This window comes from Aedes albopictus, chromosome 2, assembly GCF_035046485.1.
Source record: "Aedes albopictus strain Foshan chromosome 2, AalbF5, whole genome shotgun sequence".
NCBI lineage: Eukaryota > Metazoa > Arthropoda > Insecta > Diptera > Culicidae > Aedes > Aedes albopictus.
Genome location: NC_085137.1, coordinates 427,771,825 through 427,787,875, shown reverse-complemented (window position 1 = coordinate 427,787,875; position 16,051 = coordinate 427,771,825). Strand labels below are relative to the sequence as shown.

Here is a 16,051-nt window from a genome sequence, read left to right as displayed (position 1 = left end):
TAGACACTATTTATGAATCATCGAATTTTTGATAAATCTCGTAAAGCTCATGACACCATACGCCTCAATGATTGTAGAACCATCATCCCAGAACACATTATAGATATCTGCCAAAAATCTGAATCAATTTCAGGCAGGTGTGTCTACTTTTAAAATGAATAAAACTTCAACATGGTATTCTCACATTCAATTGGCATGGGCCTGAATACTTTACATGAGCTAAAAGGTATCGCAAAACTGGTATCGAAGAAGTTTAAAGGCTATTTATAGTCAGTTATTGAAGATAGGAATCCGTAGCGAGAGTAGAAAACAATTCGTTCTCGACTTAGACACTGAAAAAGCCACCCGAAAAATCGATTGGGATCCAGAAATGTTATTCACCGTTGCATGGTATTATCGTGTGGTGTTATGTAGCGTTACATGAGGTTCAAATGAATTAGACGGTGATTTCATCGAAAATCTCATTTAGACTCAAGTTGAGGCCACCAACTAAGAGTGCATTCACTAACCTGGCAATCATTTAAATCAAGCGTCTATAACTCAGTTCAAAAGCTTGTTACTAAATGTGATGTTCGGCAAACTTGTAAGGTAGTGTTTTCCTTCAATTATCACCAAGGACGCCATATTACAATTTTTATATTTACGGCGTGAAAATGTTGGAACCCCTACTGTTACTAAACGATTGAACTTTTTTGATCATTGAATAGGTAGGGTAACGGTTGAATTTTGGACCCCTAGAGGACATTAGTTTAAATTTAAGTCAAAATCAAACAGATTCAGATGGTATTTTTACATAATGATGATATTAGTATGTTCGTAAAAGCCTCCACTGTTCATTAAAAATACTCACAAGGTCATTTCTGGCTGAAAATTTTATGAAAATAACTTATTTTTGAAGCATCAGTTTTCACTGTTTTGGACACCCCAATATATTTTGGACCCTCTTCAGTATATATTTTGGACACCCGGTGTTTAAACTCGATTGAAACTATTTTGGAAGAATTTGCCGCTTGAATATGCTAGATCACATCCTAATTACTTGATTGACAAAGGCTGATTGAACGAACTTTGCAAATTTAGTGCGCTAGAATGGTAAATGTTTTTGTTTACATCTGCAAGTTTCCTCAGCACTGCAATCTCTTTTTGTAAACATGATGCGACACTCGCGCGGATGACGGGATTGGCAAAAAATAATTTCAAGGCAAATAAGGATATTTCCAGACAGGAAATGATTGCTGCCAGTGCTGAGCAATCTTATTTAGCGAATGATTCTAAAAATTTTCGCCATCTCATCATTAAACCTGTGTAAGTTGTGATAATACGACCCAGGGGGTCCAAAATATATGGGGGTCCAAATTATATTGGTTACCCTAATACTAGCATTCTCACGCCGTAGATATGGGAGTTAGAACATGGTGTCCTTGGTGATGATTATGTTGGAAAAACACTACCCTATACAAGTTCTCCGAACATCACATTGTAGTAACAAGCTTCTGAACTGAGTTATAGACAAATGAATTTAATGATTGCCAGGTGAGTGAAAGCATCCTTGCTACCAACATGTTTTCAAATTCCGTTTTGTACTATCTCATCATGTGATTTTTAATCAGCGTAGCCCCAAAATATACAAAATCCTGTGCTTTGGACCAATAATCGTTCCTGATATATGCTTTCCATCAAGTGTTCGGGAGCGATAACATCATACAAAATGGCATCGAATCTGTCGAAAGTTATCCAGGTTCTACAAGATGCTGAGCATTTCTTACAAAAATAGAAAACTTTCTCCACAATTTATGAATCAGGTGTTTTGCTCAATTTTTATATGAAGTCGCCATTCTACAGCACTTTGCTTTCATAAACATGCTGTGCTGATTAAACATGTTACAGTAGGTTATTGCTCGATTTTTCCTTAAAAAGCTGTACAGAAACGTCTAAATTGTCATTTTTTTTTAATCGAAAACAGGCGTACGTCTTGCAAAAGCGACCAAAAAATGGCAACAATGACAGCATAAAAATCACGCCGACAATTTTTGTTGATTTCGGAAACAAAATCGGATTCCGCGCTGTAACAACTGTTGTGATGTTCGATATACACAAGGATTTGTCCATCAAAAATACTTTTTAGATGTTTTGTGACAAGTTACCTTTTGATTTTGTTACTTTGAGCTAGCTGATTCATAAACTGTGGGTGATTCATCGGTGTGGGGTCACTGTACTTTCAATATGGGACGCTCATGATTTGGTATTTTTTCGCACATTGACATAAAAATCCGCAATATTTTTTATGGGTTTAACGTTGAACTTTTCGTCATTGAAATCATCGTCATCATCAAACATTTGAAAGCAGTTTTTTCGTTCAAAACAAAAGTTTTTGCTATGAAAATATATTCACTGTACTCCACTTGAGGAATATAATGCAGTGAATATATTTTCATGATCCTTGTTTTGATTTGCAGCGAGAAAACTGCTTTTTATTTTCCGAAAAATGATGACGAATGCTTGAGCCTTAATAAGTACGTTGAAAATGATTACGAATCATTACGTTTCATTACATTAGCTCAAAAGTTATGAAAAGTCAAATGGGACGGATATGCGAGCGGGGGCAGTATGCGTCGCTCAACAACTCCAAGCGCTTGTAGGTTCTCCTCGAGCATGGCCAGTTTCGTGTCCGTAGAGGACCATCGGTCTTATAAACCTTTCGCATATGGTGCATTACGGCTGTTTTGTCCGCAGCATCTTCTGGAGCCCTTAGTAGGGCCAACTGATGACTTGACTAATGATGCGCCTTCGGATTACACAACTCACACTGTTGCAAGCATTTTTGTCAGCCGTCAGTAAGGAACCGAGGTTGACGAATTCCTCATCCACCTCGAAGGTATCCTTGTATACAGTGTCGCGAAGCATCAGCGTACAAGTCACAAAAAAGCTGATAAACACCAAACTTGTATCACCCTGTCTCTGCGGTTTCTGATTCGCTCTCTCTACAGTGGCTAACACCAGAAAAGACAGAATCCCATCAAAGTCACCCGGTCACCCTTGTTTTGCTACAATCATCCTGACTTGGATACGGCTCGCTCATGTGAGTGTCATGACTCTCTCCGTCGCCTCAAGCAGATGCACGCGCAACAGCATGTAAAACTATGCATGTGTATTATCACAAGCACGGTACTACGTCATAAATCCTATTCGTTTTGCATAGCTCAGTTTTAACGCACACATTGAGCGCACCACGTAGTTCGCCCTGGCTACGGCAAACGCTCTCACTTCGCCCGTTATGCATCGTTGCTCAGGGAGATTGATTCTCTCGCAACCCGCCTGAAGCATACAGTCGAGTCTCTTACTAAACGAATTCCTATTAAACGGACTCCTATTAAACGAACTCCTACTAGACAGGGGTGAGCGTTATAGGAGACTAAGAGCTTATGGGATTTCGGCATTTTGGGGGTGTGGTCTATTATCTCGGGTGTGTTAAGAGTTAACGCAATACTTCCTTCGGCAAAGTTTAAGGCCTTGATAAGATCTACCATTTAGAACTTTGGTTCATATGATTAGTTGGCAATTTGGCCGCTTGAGGGACCAGCAACAATTTGATGCTAAATTGCACTACGGGAGCCATATCAGGTTGTCAAGCAAACGTTACGATATGCGACAGCTCAAGACTCTGATAATTTGGAAGGATAGTGTCTTCGGGAAAGTTGTTGGGTACGCCAATAACTTACTGACGATGAGTTGCGAAGTTCGAAATTCCTCCACTGGGCGGCGCTAGTGAGCAAGTAAAATTTCAAAACCTCATATCTCAGAATCCCGATAACTTAGGAAGATGGTGTCTTCGGCAAAGTTGATCAGTGTGACATGAACTTACATAAAAATAAACACTTGTTTCGCAATTCTGCCACTAGGCGGCGCTAGTGAACATGCAAATTTAAGAAATCTCGTAGCTCAGAATCCTGATAACTTTGAAAGTTGGTGTCTTCGGCAAAGTTGATCAGTATGACATAAACTTACATAAAAATAAACACTTGTTTCGCAATTCTGCCACTAGGCGGCGTTTACCGGGTTTTTTCGTCTTTTTTCGATATTTTTGGCTGTTTTTCGGCTTGGCAAAACTAGTGTCGCTCCCCCCGATAACTTAGAAAGTTGATGTCTTCGGAAAAGTTGATCAGAATGACAAGAACTTACATAAAAATAAGCACTTGGTTCAAAATTCTGCCACTAGGAGGCGCTAGTGAACTTTCAAATTTTAGAAATCTCATAGCTCAGAATCCTGATAATTTAGGAAGTTGGTGTTTTCGGCAAAGTTGGTCAGTATGACATAAACTTACATAAAAATAAACATTTGTTTCGCAATTCTGCCACTAGGCGGAGTTTACCGGGTTTTTTCGTCTTTTTTCGATTTTTTTGGCGGTTTTTCGGCTCAGCAAAACTAGTGTCGCTCCCCCCGATAACTTAGAAAAATGGTGTCTTTTGCAAAGTTGATCAGAATGACATATACTTACATAAAAATAAACACTTGTTTCGCAATTCTGCCACTAGGCGGCGCTAGTGAACATACAAATTTTAGAAATCTCATAGCTCAGAATCCTGATAACTTAGAAAGTTGGTGACTTCGGCAAAGTTGGTCAGTATGACATAAACTTACATAAAAATAAACAATTGTTTCGCAATTCTGCCACTAGGCGGCGTTAGTGAACATGCAAAGCCGAAAAACCGCCAAAAAAGTCGAAAAAAGACGAGAAAAACCGGTAAACGCCGCCTAGTGGCAGAGTTGCGAAACAAATGTTTATTTTTATGTAAGTTTATGTCATACTGATCAACTTTGTCAAAAACACCAACTTCCTAAGTTATCAGAATTCTGAGCTATGATATTTCTAAAATTTGCAAGTTCACTAGCGCCTCCTAGTGGCAGAATTGCGAAACAAGTGTTTATTTTTATGTAAGTTTATGTCATTCTGATCAACTTTGCCGAAGACACCAACTTTCTAAGTTATCAGGATTCTGAGCTATGAAATTTCTAAAATTTGCATGTTTATTAGCGCCGCCTAGTGGCAGAATTGCGAAACAAGTGTTTATTTTTATGTAAGTTCATGTCATACTGATCAACTTTGCCGAAGACACCATCTTCCTAAGTTATCGGGATTCTGAGATATGAGGTTTTGAAATTTTACTTGCTCACTAGCGCCGCCCAGTGGAGGAATTTCGAACTTCGCAACTCATCGTCAGTAAGTTATTGGCGTACCCAACAACTTTCCCGAAGACACTATCCTTCCAAATTATCAGGGTCTTGAGCTGTCGCATATCGTAAAGTTTGCTTGACAACCTGATATGGCTCCCGTAGTGCAATTTAGCATCAAATTGTTGATGGTCCCTCTAGCGGCCAAATTGCCAACTAATCATATTAACCAAAGTTCTAAATGGTAGATCTTATCAAGCCCTAAAACTTTGCCGAAGGAAGTATTGCGTTAACTCTTAACACACCCGAGATAATAGGCCACACCCCCAAAATGCCGAAATCCCATAAGCTCTTAGTCTCCTATTAAGCGGATTCCTATTGCGCCCCCCGACCAGTGATCTTATAAGAGTCTCGACTGTACTCAGCAACTGCTATCGCTGCAAAGCTGCGAAGGGTGGAACCCACAACATGTTTGTCATTCCAGGCGTGACATGCTAGCTGGTTCGTATCACCTTGGAAAGGGTGACTCCAGAAAGCGGTTCAAGTGATTGTCTCGTGATGGTCGCGATTATTCGCAAGACTGCTTGTATATCATGATATTACCATTTAGACGGATCTGGACGTGTTCGGTTCCGCCTACCAGCAGTTATTATTTTTTTACGCATTCACCATCAGTCCAATCTTAGCTGCTTCGCGTTTCAGGCAAGCCTGCTCATTGCTTGACCACAATACCAAAAGCGATGAATAGATAGCCGCAAACTAACTGCCTGTCTTCTGCATCCGACGCCCAGTCCGCGTCAGCATATCCAACAAAGCGCTCCGCCGAGTGATCACGAACGAACTTCAAATGTTTCGTTTTCGTACCTTTCATATATCGAACCACACGCTTGAGACACTGCCAGTTGGTGCTTGTTAGACTCTGTTGGTAACGTCCCAGGAAACCGACAGGGAAACAGAGGTCACGCCTGGTACACAGCATCACGTACATAATTGTTCCCAGTAGCTCGCGGTATGGTTCCTGGGTTACTTCCCCGTCGCAGGAAACGGCCAGACTCTTCTCCATGGGTGTTTCGGAAGAAATGCAAATTGCCTGGGAGACAATTTGGTAGGAGGCTCGCTGTCACGTTTATGTACACATGAGCAATGGGTAAATCTGGTTGCAATCTGCCATTTCACAGCTTACCAGTAGCTTGTCGATGCTCGCTTCTTGAGAAAGCTTCATGGGATTCTTCGACCGTCCATACACCAGCTTCATTCCCAGGAAACGGCTGATTTCTCCACAGTCCGTCATCTTGAACATCAAACCGAGGGTTTCCTTCAGATTCACGATCCTTTCAAGCTTCCTCCCAGCAACGAGCAGGTCGTCCACATAGTGGATGATATACACCTCGTCTCCTGGTACTATCCGTACGGAGAGGCAGTAATCGTTTAGCGATCGGTGGAATCCCAGACTGAACTGCTCGGTCTACCTTTGTTTGAGTCCGTATAGCGACTTCAGCAAGCGACACACTTTATTCGGGGATGCTGTCACACCTCTGGAATGGCAATGTATCCTTGCTTCACAACGACCGTGAAAACCGTCCTGCAAAGTCTTCCAACCGGAGCGAATGTCTCCTCGTAGTCGACTCTAGTCTTCTGCATTTCCGCCTCGCCGGACACATCCTTCTGTCGAAACACCCATTCCGATTTCAGAGGCTTCACTTCCTTTGGACAGTTCGAAATTTATTAGACCTTGTTCTCCTCCATATGGAATGCAGCTCGTCTCGTACGGCAGCCATGGTAGCGAGTCACTATTTAGTGACTTGGTCACTATTTTAGGGTCAGTAACTATAAAGTCCCTATTTTCAAGACATTTCAACTAAGTCATTTTTTCAGCTGAAAAGTCACTATTTTCAACTATGTTTAACGTTATTGCCAAAGATTTACTCAGTAAGGTTTTCTGATTAGGAATTTTTATTGAAAAAAAAAATACTACCAAATGTACTTCGGGATTTTTTTGCAAAATTCTTGTAAAAACTCTAGACGAAGTTTACTTCAAAAGTTTCGGTGCAAATCTTTAAGGCCTTGAAAGTCGCTTAATGATCTCCTTTGTAACCGTTTAGTTACAATTATCCCAATACTATTTTTAATTTGTGTATTTGTTGAGAAATTCTAGTATTTTTATAGATAGTATTTCATGTTTGGTTTGTGTGATTAGGAAGTAGATAAATATTTGTGAAATGTATGGGCTCAACGCGACTAAAAAGGCTTATAATATCAACTGTGGTAATAAGGGAAAGGATTAGATATGGATGAGTGGTGGTATTCAACATGGAAGGAAAATGAAGGGAGGATGGAACAAATGGAAAATTAATGGATTGGACTGATAGAATTTCGGGGTGTCGGCCATTGATCATAGTTCAGCCAGGTAATTGATTTTGAAAGTTACCACAGAAGGCCGTTTGTTGAACATGCCTTGGTCCTTAAGACCTTTGTTTGGATTATATAATCCTCAGATTACCCCAACCAACTGTGCCCGTTCGCCCAAACCAACGATTTCGTTGGTATTGGTCTAAACCAGGAGTACTCAAACTTTTTCAACCTGCGACCCACTTTTGATTTTATAGAGTTTGGCGACCCACCAGAACATGATTCTGGTCGTATATATTTTATATACCGTCGTTCGGGGTAACATTGGTCCATCGATCCCACGGATTCAATATAAGTCAGAGAATCCGACTGTGTAAGCAAAGCATCTTAGAATTATGTATTCTAGAAGTCTAGCACACAATATGCATTCTCGTCGTGTTCTAAACGTGCGGAATAGTGGCCCAATGTCACCCCACTTTGGCCCAATGACACCCCGCACGACGGTACGACTTTTTTGTAAATTGGAACTGACTTTTTAAATACTTTTTATCAATTTCATATGTTTTGATGGACGTACGTTACGTAGCACTAAAATATATATAAAAAATTAACCTTCCTTATGAATTACATTGGGAACAGCTCACTGACGTAGTGTACGGCTTGGGTGAAAAATTACCCTAATTCACTAATTCATTGATCTATAGTTTTTTTTTTCGTTTTTTATAACCTCAGTAAGGTTAAGGTGCCCAAGTGTTCAGATTCAGTAAACTAGTCTAAAAAATTTAAGATAGGTTTGATGTTTCTAATATATTTAACCAGTCTGGCTCCATGCAACACTACAGAACAGGTTTGAGGTATTCTCTTACACATTCTAAATATAAACAAAAACATACAATTTATTTTTATATAGTAGTAATTTTATGCTTCTACAGAACCTTTAAGTTTACTTAAAAATAAAATGGAGATCGGGTTGAAAATGCTATAAATATCTACAGCGAGTGGGTGAACATCAAGCAGAGTTTTTAGGATGGAAGCTCAGATGAATCCTCTTGAAATTTTTAGTCATATCATACACACATACACGTAAAAGTTCAGATTATCGACATTCAGCTGAATTTTACCGAAGTTTAGCTTTACTGAAGTTCGGTAAAGGTAAGGTGTCGAAGTTTGATGATTTTTGCCGTTTTCTGGTATTTTTATTTTTTATATTGTGGTTGCTGAACTTGGCGTATAAATCTAATTGAAAATGCAAACTGCAAGCACCACCTAATATTTTTTTTACGAAATTTTTAATAGAATCAAGAAGAATCCGAATTTGTAGAAATAACTCTGCTGATTCTCCAAGGAAATATTTGTAAATTAGAAAACGATTAGTATGTAATATCATTTGACATAAGTTAATTAAGACATTTATTACAATGTCGCCCAAGCCTTCGCGACCCACCAAAAATCAGCCCGCGACCCACCCATAGTTTAAGAAACGCTGGCGTATAATTTTCGACAAAAATTTTTTGTATGTATTTTCCCTGTAATTTCTTCTGAACTTTCCCTAAAAATAATTGTGAAAAACGTCTAAATCCTACTCTAAATTTAGTTTTCGGTTGGGCTGTCTTAGGCACAATAGACCCATCATATTTTCTCTTACATCCATTTAGAACGGAGAAAGAAAAAAAAATACATGTGTCCAAGAAATTGGTTCCAACTTTTGAATTTAATGTTTGTAAACCATGCTCATGAAAAAACAAAGGCTATTTATATTTCTATTTCGTTGGAGAAAATATGAAATATTTTAGTATGATTGCACCTAGGACTGTCCAACCGGAGATTTCACAGATTTCACAGCTTATTTATAGCTTAACTGTCAGTAATAGCTATATCTAGCTAAATCAATAACTTTCCACGAAGAATCCCGCCGAAAATAAATAAGAACTGACGTCTTATTATGAGAATATCGCCAACAACTTTTAAAACGTTTCAAGGAAATTACGAATTCTGTCATAAGTTTATCCAAAATTGTAGTAGTTAGATATTCCAAATGAACGTTGCTTTTCTTCCTGTAATTCTTCAGATTTTTTTAAAAGGGATACGCCCGATATATATATAATCACAAGGACTTCCGCTGTCATAAATTCCTGAATGATTTTTTTTCTATTTTTTATTGTGGGAGGATTTCCGAAAACATGTTCGAGAAATTTTTATATAAATTAAACCGCACATTTTATATGCAGTTGTCTATCTACGCATTTTGTGAGAATTTCATCAAAAATTCTTGCAAAATGTTCTGGTGTGATCTTAAGCAAATTCCTCGAGAAGCATCATGGTTCCTAAGGAATATTGCCAGAAAGAAAGCATTGAAATACTTTTTATCCACTTCTGACAGAATTTTCTCAAAAAGCTTTAGCCTAAACCTAGAGTTTTGGCAGTAAAAATTCTACGAAAAGCGCCAAATGGTCATTTGAAAAATATTTGCTTCTAAAATTTCTCTACAAGTTTCAAAAGAAATACCCACAGTATTTCAACTTTATTTCATAGAAATCTATTTAATAAATTTCTTCTCAAATAAATTTATCAATATTGCTAAGAATTCTTCCATAAGTTTCGTAAAAAATATCCAGTGTTTTCAATGGGTTACTTCCGGAATCGACTGAAGAGTTATCGTAGATGCTTTCGTTTACGTTCATCGACTTAATGTCTATTTATTTTAGCACAACATGCATCTATTTTAGCACAATACTGCACATTCGTTTTTAACAATCCTTGAGGCTCGTGAAAGTTCTTACAGAATAATGCTCATTATGCTTTTTCATAGGGTTCTCTAAACCAAATCCTCACAATTTCAAAATGTTTTTTTTGTACCAACGTCACTATTCAGTCATTTTTTTGGTATTTGGAAGTCACTATGGCTCGATCAGCGCGCTTGGTCATCTCACCGTAGAATTCAGGCACATCTGCAGAAATCAATTCACCAGAAACAGCTCTATAACCGATAAAGTAATCAACTTACTTACCGGGGAGCCGGCGCTTCCGTTTGATATGCCTCGAAGACAATTCCCTCGGAACTTCGCGTCTTTCTGTGGGCGCAGCTAGCGCGTTTTCTGGTTCTGTCCTCTGCTTCATATTGAATTTCATGTTCTCGGTTGACGAATGACATCAACGGTGGCTGGATGACCCCTTTCCCCTTCGTGCTCGAGCGGGAAGTGAAAGTTAAACGGGACATCGTCTTCATCTCTCATCGAAGCGTACGGAAAGCACGACGCATCAAACTTGACATCTCGAGCAATCGTTAAGTTGTGCGCCACCGTGTCCCGCATGCGGTATCCTTTGGAGGCATACCCAATTATGTCATTTCTTTGTTTTTGGCATCCAGATTACGTCTTGCTACTTCGGAATCCTCACAAAATTCTTGCAGCCAAATACACGAATCTTCTCCAGATCCGATCGAACACCGAACTACAATTCATCAGGACTAGGAGTAACACCAGAAGGCAGCATGCTTGTTGGACTTCGGTTCATCAAGTACGCTAGAGCTGCTTCGGACCACAACCGCTTCGGTGCCTTGGATTGGATGAGAACGGAACGAACTTTCTCTATCAGGGTGCCTCTCCGCTACGTCATTCTGTTGAGGAGTGTACGCAACCGCCGTCTCAAGCTAGATTCCTTTTCTCTTGTAGAACTGCATCTGGTTCGTGAACTCAGACCTCCCTACCTTGATTGACCGTCATTCTTGGAATCGATCTTTCCCAGCATGGCGGATACTGTCGCTTCATATTCTTGAAACTTCTCGAACACACCAGAGTTCCGTTTCAGCAAGCAGATCATGGAGAAGTGAGTATGATCGTCGATGAAACTCACTATGTATGTACCATGATCCATCCTATGCTTGCGGGTCGATCGGCCCGCAAACAACAGTGTGGATCAGCACCAGGTACCAGCTAACACTAGGTCGTGTTCCTTTAAACGGTTCTTGCCATTCATTGGCTTGTACACAGGCGTCACAGAAATCGACCTTGCTTGCCCTTTCGTCCATACCTTTCCTTTACGGGCCATGATCTCCAATCCGCGTTGGCCGATATGCCGTCTCCGATTGCTACCTCGCAGTGAATCGTCTTTGCTTCCTCCAACGACAGCTCACGCTCGTAAAGGCCGCCCCGGAAGTGTCCTGTGGCCAACAGCTTGCCGTTTTTCTTCAAGACTGTCACACTTCCAGAGAACGGGTATCAGATATCAGTAGGTCGGTTCCAGAGGCACGTTCTCCTCCATTTGGGAAATTTGTGCCATCGCCATGAATACGAGCCTATTCATCATTTACCTGAGGGAGAGGGAGGGAGGAATAAGGAATGGGTTAGGGAAAGGGAAGGTAAGGGAATAGGGTCGACATAATCGCATAAGCGTACCACAACGGGTTCAAACAGCGTCCTGAAAAGGGCACTGTAAAAAATGCATAAAGCGTAAAGTAAGCCTATAGCTACTTGCCACAACGGGTTCAGAACAACAGAACATCCTGAAGATTCAGGCTTCTTAGGTCAGTTTCACTTGATCAAGTGTTTACCGAGTACTCGGAAACGCAGTTGCGTAAAAACTGAGTAGTTACATATCAAATGATTCAAAATTCCACAGTCGGATTCTCAGTTAAGATATACAAATAAAGCAGCCTGTTGAGGCTTGTGATAGACAAAATCATATAAATAGGAAAATCACATTGAGTTATCTCAATTGCGTTTTTGCTACGAGATTCCTCAAAAGTGGTGGCAAGACTCCCGCATGGGGGCATCCACAAACACTCAATTTCCTAATCGCTGCTTGACGTAATGCCGAGAAGAGATGTTGGTTTTTGAGCATTTGGTAAATCCAATTGGAAATCATTGAAAGATAAATAGGACAATCCGTGCGGCTTCCAATATGGAATCGAAAGGTATGTGTTCAAAAGTATTCTGGAAATCCAAGAAAACACTCAAACAAAACTGTTTTTGAAAGAATGCTTTTCCTATATCGTAAACAACATTGTGTAAACAAATTACAGTGGACTTTCCATTTTGGTAAGCATGTTGGTTCCCATGGAGAGGCATGTTTGTCAGAAAAATACTGTGGAGGGCGCCCTAGTACTCCAAAGGCTCCGTTAAGCGGTTAGGATTTTATTAGACCCCCCCCCCCCCTAACCATTCATTCCTAGGCACGGAAAGCATATAGCCGCTCGCACCATGAATTAGGGGTCACCTGTTTAATGGACTCTTACCACCGGAACAGGCAGTCCGTAGTGTTATTCTTAGCCAATTATGACAACCGCTACCGACACTACATAGCTATCTAGGCTGATCGGGAAAAGAAGTTAATATTGATGATCAACTTCATACGGACCCGAACAGCCGAAAAAAACAGGAACGGGACATCAATGCTTGTATCAGCTATCTTCCTAACGCGGTTCTCTCGTAGTTCCTGAACGTAAAACTCATTCTTCAAGTTTCACTGTACTCCCTTGTTGCTTACCGCATTGATCTCGCCTATCTGTTCCGCAAACATGGTTTCTCCTTCTTTTGCAACCTTGATCTTCACGCGGCTGGTCATCTTCTTCAAAACAGCGAAAACAGCCTTCTTGCCAATCAAGTGGTCGCGCACCCGGAATCAAGCTTGAGCAGGATCTGTCCAGGCCTCATCTCCGCAACGTTTGCATCGGTAATAAAACAGCTTCTTCTTTGCCGGGAATCCCACCATGGCGCATGAGACTATGCACTGCAGCTCTCTATAGAGCTATAGGCGAAAGCAGGTGGAACACCCTTTTGGTGGAGGACGACCCAGTGAAGACATCATCTTCCGTCGTCATTCACTCAAAGGTAATAAGTTTTTGGAAAGTTAAGACGGCTTCGTCAACTGCCGCTCGACGACGGACAAGATCTTCACCGTACGGCAAATCTAGCAAAAAATCCGAGAATACCTATTCCCAGCGCACCACGTGTTCGTCGACTTCAAGACGGCGCACGACAGTATCGACCGCACAGAGCTATGGAAAATCATGGACGAGAACGGCTTCCTCGGGAAGCTCACTGTAGACTGATCAAATCCAGGCCTACTATGGGCTCCACAAAACCTGCGGTCGAAAAAGCTTCACGCTCGCGCCAAATGGCACTGCAAAATTGTCTTTCAGCGCTCGCATATTGGCGATGATATAATTCTTAATGGGTATTGCTTGAAACTGTTTGCGAATCAATCATCTACAGACTTTCACATGCTTCCTCTGGGTTGTTATCAATAGATACGGATCCGTGTGTGGTCCTATCGAAACAGGGTGTGCTATGCACCCGGATAGACATATAGGTCACTGGCGTAGCCACGGGAGGGGTTTTAGGGTTAAAACCCCCATAGAGCCAAAATTTGTGGAACAAATTTTCAGTATAAAGCGCTTTGCGACAAAAAAAAATTTCGGCTGCGCCGCTATTTTCAAACTACGAATACAACTGCTCATTACTGTTTACAAAATGTAAGTGTCAAATCAAAAAAGGTATCATTGACCGATGAAAACCCCTCCCCGAGACAATTTCTGGATACGCCACTGAGATAGGTATACAGCGTCCAACTGTAGGTGCCATTAAGGCTTATTCTTGCAGTCGGTTAGTAAAAGTAAACATGAATTTGCCGTGTTATGGTTTTGCCGATATCTGTTAATCGTTTTCTTCCAAGTGGCTTTACGCTCCCAAAAAACTTGGCATGCCTCTCAGCGCTGAATCGCAGCCTTAGCTTTTATCTAGCATGTTTTCAACTATTTATCAAAGGTATAGTTATGTGACACTGTGGTTCACTAATTTGTTATTGTTGGGCCTGACCGGAAGACGAATCCACCATCTCCGGTACTAAAAATCCTAGCGTATAGTCACTAGGTCACTAAAACTTGACTAACACCCGCATATCACTTCGAAAGCTAATTTATTTCTTCAACTTATGAAATCCTTATCGCTCTCTTCGATATTGGTGATTCCCGAGCCATTATCGACCAATCAATTCGGGCATTATACTTAACGTTTTTGATGATAGGCTTTGATCATACTTAATTTTAGGCTAAACAGTATCAGCAGTACAACTGTCATACAAATAGACACAGTGTGTTAATGCGCAGACAAGCATCGCGGGCGCCACCGCCGCCACCAGTTTGTAATCACCGGTGGATGACGAATCGTCAAGAAAGGAAGCCCCCATAGATAAGATGAATCAGAAGGGTGAGAAAAAGCTGTTTGTTTTTGTTTTTAATTTGACCGGAACCTTGGCTAAAGCGGAAGCTGGTTATCAGGAATTATTAGAAATTGCCTTTTTGGAAATGGGTAAAATCAGGCAATACAGAACAAATATTATTTTCATGTTGAATTATTATAGTTCATGTTGGAAATTCATATACGAAAAATTGTAGGACACATATGATTTCAGTTTAAAGCCATTGGGAAATTAAAAGAAACAAACTGTGAAAATTCTGATTTTCCATAAACTGTTACATTTTAAAATGGGCTTTGATAAATGGATAGTTGGTAGCTTACTTATTGAATTTGCTAGAACTTGAAGAAGTATCCATTGTAATGAAAGGAAGAATGAGAAGCTGAAGAACTTCTAGAGACAAGAGCTCGGACAGAATGTGTGATGCAGATTGTGGACGAAGGAAATCAATTAAACTCTTGTTTTACATCTGATGTTTGCTTTCTAATTTTAGAACAGAGAAAAAATAAACTTCTAACAAAGAGTCTTCGAACACTCATCAATCAAGGATAAGACCTAATACGCAAAGCACTCTAATGATTTGATACCGGTTTGAGGCAAACTTTTTCCAAGATCATGAATCATCGCAGGGGTGCTTCTTCAAAAGCCACTAATCTACGCTGCACCTACCCACTTAAGATGTACCTATCGGGCGGACGCCGCGCCGCCGTCATGCCTACCATTACTAGGTTAATGGGGGTAGGGTGGGGATACTTCTGGTTAAGCTATGTTATCAATAGAAAGGAGTGGCAGCCACTTTGAGGGTTTAGGTCCAATTATCTTAAGTGCCAGTATAACATTTTACAATCGTCGCGCATCTACGATAAGTGGAAAGTATTTACTGATGATGGATATTTATTTTCAATACATACCTACTTCAAGTTTGCTGTTTGTCGTGTGACTAAGATCGGAAGCACCATATGTTGCAGAAATTGTGAAAGTGTACAATTTTACATTGTTATGCAAGGTTTGTCCTTTACAAGCTCAAATTGTGGACAGCTTATCTTACTACACATAAGTAGTTTCCGCCTGTTCGAGTCCGTAGTTGAGCATTAATATTAACCAGGCACCAAATTTCTCCCTCAGTCACGCGAGCAACGATCTATCACGCAGCGATATTATCTGGATAAAGCAGCTTTAGATATTTTCCTTGCCCCCATAGACGATTGGAAAGGCCCTCACTACGGTGCCTTTGCGTGATAAAGCTACGCTCTCTCCAACTAGCGCTCACTCACAAATAGTTTGCTCTCGCAGAAAAAAAAAACCCTAATTAATTCACCTAGCGGTGATGGCGCCTTT

General features: G+C 40.5%; 1 protein-coding gene across 6 annotated transcripts in view; it reads right to left on the bottom strand.

Annotated features, from left to right (window-relative positions):
* Positions 1-16,051, bottom strand: part of LOC109426575 (uncharacterized) — a 116,845-nt gene that overhangs the window by 22,187 nt on the left and 78,607 nt on the right. The gene's annotated exons all lie outside the window — the stretch shown is intronic.